The sequence below is a fragment of the Manis pentadactyla genome, chromosome 4 (assembly GCF_030020395.1).
Source record: "Manis pentadactyla isolate mManPen7 chromosome 4, mManPen7.hap1, whole genome shotgun sequence".
NCBI classification, from domain to species: domain Eukaryota; kingdom Metazoa; phylum Chordata; class Mammalia; order Pholidota; family Manidae; genus Manis; species Manis pentadactyla.
The window spans coordinates 151,682,031-151,688,030 of record NC_080022.1 but is presented as its reverse complement, the minus strand read 5'-3'; the positions used below and the strand labels follow the sequence as shown (position 1 = coordinate 151,688,030).

Below are 6,000 nucleotides of genomic sequence, written 5' to 3'. Positions count from 1 at the left end.
GCTCTCAGAGGAAAGCCCATCCTCTGAAAGCCTCTAACTGGCCTGCTTGGACAACGCGTCCCGGAGGAGGAGACCCCAATTTGCCATGCATGGTCATGTGCACATGCTGGGTGGGGCCTTAAACCCGCGCTTCATTCCGACTGGATCGAAGGGAGTAGCGGGAGCTCAGTGAAACGTTACGAGAAAGGATCTCTCACCAGAAGACCAGGGGGTGAGGAAAGCGCCGGAGGGATCAAAGAGTGAATGAAGTGAGATTGATCCAGCCCTTAAGCCTAAAGTCTTCACAGGCTTTCACATGTCAGTAGATGCTATCCTGGTAAATAAAAGAAATTCATTGACAAGCCTTCCTGGTAATTTTTGGTCCTTCTGTATTTTTTTCCAATTAATGCATACTAAAGGTATAAGTACTATCCTGAGGTGGTCCCAAAACGTTCATGTTAAATAGGGATCCTTAACTTGAGGTTGTGCTCTTGCAAAGAGAGAGTAAAGGAAGCAAGAGAGGGGAGCCGGGAGGGGAGCTCCGGGATGGCAGCTCTGTGACAGGTGGAGGAGGTGACCGGACACACTGGAGGACAGCCCAGGGAGGGGCTCTGAGGGAACCGGGCACCAGCTGCTGCCGCAGAGCACTGGAGGGGAGCTGGGGGGTGGTAATGGCAGGCAGCACAGAAAGGCAGGTGAGGAAATTAAACCCCTGGCGTCTGGGCACGCAAATGCAGGACACCATTAAGCTCTGGGGTGCACAATATTGCCACAGTCACACTTCTGTAAACTTCATTCTCTGGAAAGGGTGACATAACTAAACCTCAAGAATGGACTGGGCCAGGGCTGTGAATGAACTAACTCCTTGCCGATGTCATTAGGAAGTCGAAAGGCAGTGTCTACAATGGATAGAGCAAAACCCAGAAGTACAGGAGATGTGGAGATGGGCGCCAGAAGTTTCAGCTGGAGCCCAGGAACAGCGGGCGCGGCCAGGGGCTGGTCCTGGGGAACAGCTCGTGCGGCACGTTTCATCACCATTTCAGTTCACTTAGCACTATTTGAAAACTGTGAATAATGCAAGGTATTTTGAAGTTTATTATTTTGTGATGTTTATTTTTCCCCCAGCTTTATTGAGGTACAGTTGATAAAAGATTTTAAATCCATTTTTGAAAGGAGCTCGAAGGACCAGCTTTCTACAACAGAACCCACAAGAACAATGGCTGTTCCTCTGTCAAGAGAGAGGGCCGCGTTATTAAGAGTTTGTTGATTTCAATCAGATGCCAAGTAAGGATATAAGTGGGGTTCAAACAAGAAAGGGAGGATCTCACTCCAGTGCTCAGAAGTGCAGTTAAAGGCAGGGACCTGACTAGACTGGAAAGATGAGAATTAGCCAGAACTGTAATAACAATAGCTAGCCATCTTTAAGTGCTTACTGCAGACCAGAAACTGTCCTAAGTACACTATTTTTCCCAGTTTACAGATGAGGAACTGAGGCTCAGAATTTTTGTAACTTCCTGAAGTCACATCCTGGCCTCTCTGCCTGAGGCTAAGGGGCCATAGGGTGGTGTGACTGACTTTCCTTCTCTGAACATCAAAAAAAGTTCACTTAGAAGTTTCTATCTTCAATACCATCTAAGGGGGCCTGTGAAAAGTACCGATACTGTGGCAGCTGTTTCAGCCCCACCCCTCAGGCTGCCCGGGTCCCCTCACTGTTCTGGGAAGAACCAGCAAACAGTGTGGGATAGAGCTGGGGTTCATCCCTAAGCATTCCTTGTTCCAAAGCCCACTTGCTGTACCACTGAACTATGCTACCGCTCCCACCAGAATCAGAGAGAGCTGGAGGAGAATTCTGCTTCTACCATTCATTAGTTGTGTGGGCCCCCAAGTTACTTAAACTCCCCTAAGCCAGTTTGCTTACCTGTACTGTGGGGACAGCAATGTCTCCAACCTTCCTGGGGGTTGGTGAGGACAAATCACAATTCCTACCTGGCAAACAGTTAGAGCCCTTATTTCCCACAGATGTTAAATTCCGTACCCCTCGTCTCCTAGGTAAGGTTAGGGCAGAGATTCTCACATTTTATTGTGTTTCAGATCCATCGATGATGAGGACAGGACAGAAGAGGGGAAGTGTCAAGCGTAAATTTCCTGGACCCCATCCTAGAGTGACTCTCTGGGCTGGGGTGGGGTTCAGGATTCTCCAAGTTGGACCCGTCCCAGGGGAATCCGGATGCCTGCAGTTCTCCCATCTGGCTTTGAAGAACCCTGGATGGTGCTTGAAATCTCACAGACCCGCGGGATGAGAGCTGCCTTTGCAAATGTTTTGGGCCCCTCCTGCACTGGCCTCCGTGTCTGTGCATTCTCCCTTTCCTCCTTATCTCCCTCCCATTCTGACCTCCTCCTCTTACTCTTTTCTTATTTTCTGGCTTCCTCTCCACCTCTTGGTGCACCGTCCCCCGAGCTCAGCCTCCACTCCTACTGATCAGATGCTTTTTTGTCAGTACCTTCTGCAATGGCTCTTTCCTCTACTCACCTGGAGGTCTCAGATCAAAAGTCACCACCTGTGGATACCCTTCAGCCCCCTCCTCTGGTACCTTGACGATGCCGGGGTTCTTGTTCTCGAAGCCAGACAACGAGCTTCACAAACACTCAAGGTAGGAGAGCAAAAGTACAGGTACACAGTACTTTTTATTTAGAAGTACAGTGAGAGGAAAGGGTGCCTGGCTCATGCCAGGAGGAAACAAGAGAGGCTGGGTTGGTGCATTGTCTAGGGGATTTATAGGCAGTTGAGTATTTTTGGGAATTGGGGTCTTTGGGTGTGGACTTGTACCACCTGCCCTGCCCTCAAGGTGGACTGGGTTGTTGTCTGTTTGCTAGGGGTGTTTATAGTGAAGTCACAGGTTATGCTGAGATACCCTTGCAGAATGCTCAAACATTCCAGGCCAAGTTGCTCCTGGCCTTTTGACATTTAACTGATCTCACTGAAGTTGTCTGTATTCCTAGTCTGGTGTCTTTACCTAGAGAAGTAGTGTGACCTTGACTTTGCATAATGCTGAACACAGAGTTTTGATAGGTACTTTACATTGTTACATTGCTTTGACTGTAAATATCTTGCCTTGCTTTTTCTGGAGGCCCTCACCCTAGTCTGTCTAAGCCCATGGTCCCTGTCTCAGTAACCCTTTGCAAGCACCTTTCTTATTGTTCAAATTACACTGAAATGTGAGATGTGTTTTCTGGCTGGAGTCTACCTGGAGGACTCACGGTCCATGGATGAGATCTTTTGTGGAAATGTGCATCATGTGTGTGCATTCCCGTCTCTTTCATCCCTGTATCCCACATTCCATCCTCCTCCCCAGGATCCAAGGCTTCACTCAGCTTCACAAAGGGGTGCAAGATGAAGATGTAACTGCAGAGGGAAAATCCCGGGACAAAATACCTTTGAAACCTAAATTGAAGGGAGAAATCAACTGGGAGAAACTCATTTTTTACCCTACAAGCAGTCAGTCATCCATTTCTACTCTCTACTGCCTCTCACAACCCCGGTTGCAAAAGGGGCCCCACCCAGCCTCTCCTGTCCAGATAAGCCCTCTATGGATATGAAGACTACTTCTCTCCACCCCTTAGAAACACCTGTTGATATGGAGATGCACTAAACCAGGAAAGATATTTTGGAAGTATTGCAGTTTTACCCCTACCCACTCCCAGAACAAGCCCACACATGCTGCAGGGATGTGGACAGGCCTGGGAAGTAAGAAGACCTGAGATGGAGCCTCCTAAAAAGTGAAACAGGAGATTAACTGTGGGGGGGGGTCCCCACAGCTTTTGCAGACAACTGGGCAAAAACTTTTTGTAATAACAGGGATGTTCTGTGCTCCATTTTGGGGGAGGGGATGCTTGTGTCAAGTCACTGATGCTTGGCTGCACCGGTTATGACCAGAAAGGACTCTGACCTTTCCCAGAGATAGGAGGACATCTTCCTTCCCGGAGAGGCCCAGTGAGCACAGGACCCCTGGCAGAAACCAGTGGAGCTTGCTTCCAAGAACTGGCCTGTTTCCCAGCCAGCCCTGTAGCCATCCCCGAAGCCCTCCTGGACTCGCTCCTAGTGGTAACTCCTCACCTCCACACTCAGGCCCTAGGCTCCCATTTGAACGAAGCCTACATGTGTGAAGTGTCTGTATCAAGACAAGACGCTCCCTGCTACTTTTGACCTTTTCTGAGTCCATTTGAAAGAAAAATGTCACTTCTATCGCGAAAGGCAAGTAAACAACATGGCTAGTGAGAATCAGCTGACCGCTTGAGCCTCGTGCCCGGCAGGGCTGATGGGCGGGTTACAGAAGCGTGCCCAGGGACTCTCAAGGAGCTCCCTCGGTATAAGGTATGGTTAAAACATGTTTTTTTTTTCTTGAAGTCCGCCAGGCTCTGCCGACCAGACTGCTCTGGTGCTCTCAGGGAGGCCAAAATAGAGTAGGCATTACTGGTCCCACTTTGCAAGTGGGCAAACTTAAGTAAAGGAGGCCAAGCTACTGCGCCAGTGTTACGGTGTTGAGACCAGGCAAGGTCAGCAACCCAGAACAGCATCTAACTCTGACGCAAACCCTGCTGGAGGCGGGCAGTAAGGACGCCTCAGCGCTTGGTGCTCGCGAACCACAGGCGGGCTCCTAAGCTGGGAATCGTCCGGTTTCCAAGAGCACAGGCCCAGCCCCGCGGCTCCGCTGGCCTTGCGATTGGCTCCATGGGGCGGGGGCGGACCAGAGCGCCTACTCGACGTCATGGCGTCGGGCAACGAGTGCGGAGCTTCCGTTTGTCAGTGGCCGGGAGGCCGCTGCGTCGCGTCGTAGGTCTGAAGCCCGCTGTCGCCGTGTAGCCCTCGACCTCTCCCCGCTCCCTCTGGTGAGTTAGGGGTCGGGGGCGAGGAGGGCAGCGGAAGAGCGGCTCTTCGTGACGTCAAGCCCCTGGTTGCCTTGAAACTCCTGCTTCAGACCCCTTACCCTTCCCAGTCCAAAGCCCGGGGCTTTGGCCCACTCCCACGCTAGCCTGCGGCTCGCACTGCCCCTGCGGGCATGACGTTACGCGCGAGGCGAGGTCTTCTGACGTGAAACGTAACTGTCCACCATCTTTGTCCCTGGCAAGTGGGTTTTGCGCAGTGGCTTAGACCTGGAGGAATCGTGACGCGCAGGAAACCATTAGACCACCTCTCTGGCTGCGCCGTCAGGCAGCTGCCGCCCCGCCTTTGCCCTCGGTGAGTCCAAGACAGCTTACTTTGGGGTATGTCCCTCACTGGGGGAAAAGGGGAACCCCAGGTTGGGCGCAGGCACGCGCGGCAGAGGAGATCCTGGGAGCGTGACCGTTGAGGCCGGAGTGAGCCGGCGGGTATGACCGATGGGAGGAGGGGGTTTAGAGAAGGACTCCGCCGCTCTTCTGGGAAGAGGGGCTCCCCTGATGTGGTCGCTGGGAGTTGAGGGGCACCGGGGGGGAGATGTGTTCGAAGAGTCGCGGTGGGTTAGCAGGGCCAGAGACCAGGGGTGTGGCCGTTAGAAGCGAGAAGCCAAGGGGAGAACCTTCCTTGTTAACGTCTTGGCGTCGTTCACTGAGGTACTGGGAACGTGCCTAGCCAGCATGAGGGAAAAGGGGTTCCCCAGAGGTTGGTCGCTTGGTGGGCAATCTGCGCCCGTCTCCCGTAGTTAAAGGTTAAGGGACTCCTCTTTCCCATCTGGTAATGGAGGAACATATCTGTAGAATCTTGAACACCCAGGGAAAGAAGACGAATTCCTGACATTTGGGGGAAGGGAAGAGAAACCTCCAAAACTGACCTGATGTGAGAGAGTGGGAAGTGAGGGGGGTTCCATTTCAGACTTGGATTTTTTTTTTCTGGATTTATCAGGAATGATCTAGTTTGAGAAAGGCTGTAGATTAAGCCAGAGGTAAAGAAACTGGAACTTCCTGTTTCGTATTCTTTGAATGCAAAGAATTTATTCATGCTGTTTTCAGAGCTGTCTTCTTTGTGAGGGGCAGGCTTTAAGTGTA

The 6,000-nt window shown here is 51.5% G+C and overlaps 1 protein-coding gene across 1 annotated transcript in view; it reads left to right on the top strand.

Moving 5' to 3' along the window:
* The first annotated feature begins 4,896 nt into the window (after positions 1-4,896).
* The window catches only part of LOC118914679 (AP-2 complex subunit beta-like), a 73,425-nt gene continuing 72,321 nt past the window's right edge, over positions 4,897-6,000 (top strand). The window contains 1 exon segment of the mRNA XM_057501211.1: positions 4,897-5,215. The gene's annotated coding sequence lies outside the window, so the exon portion shown is untranslated.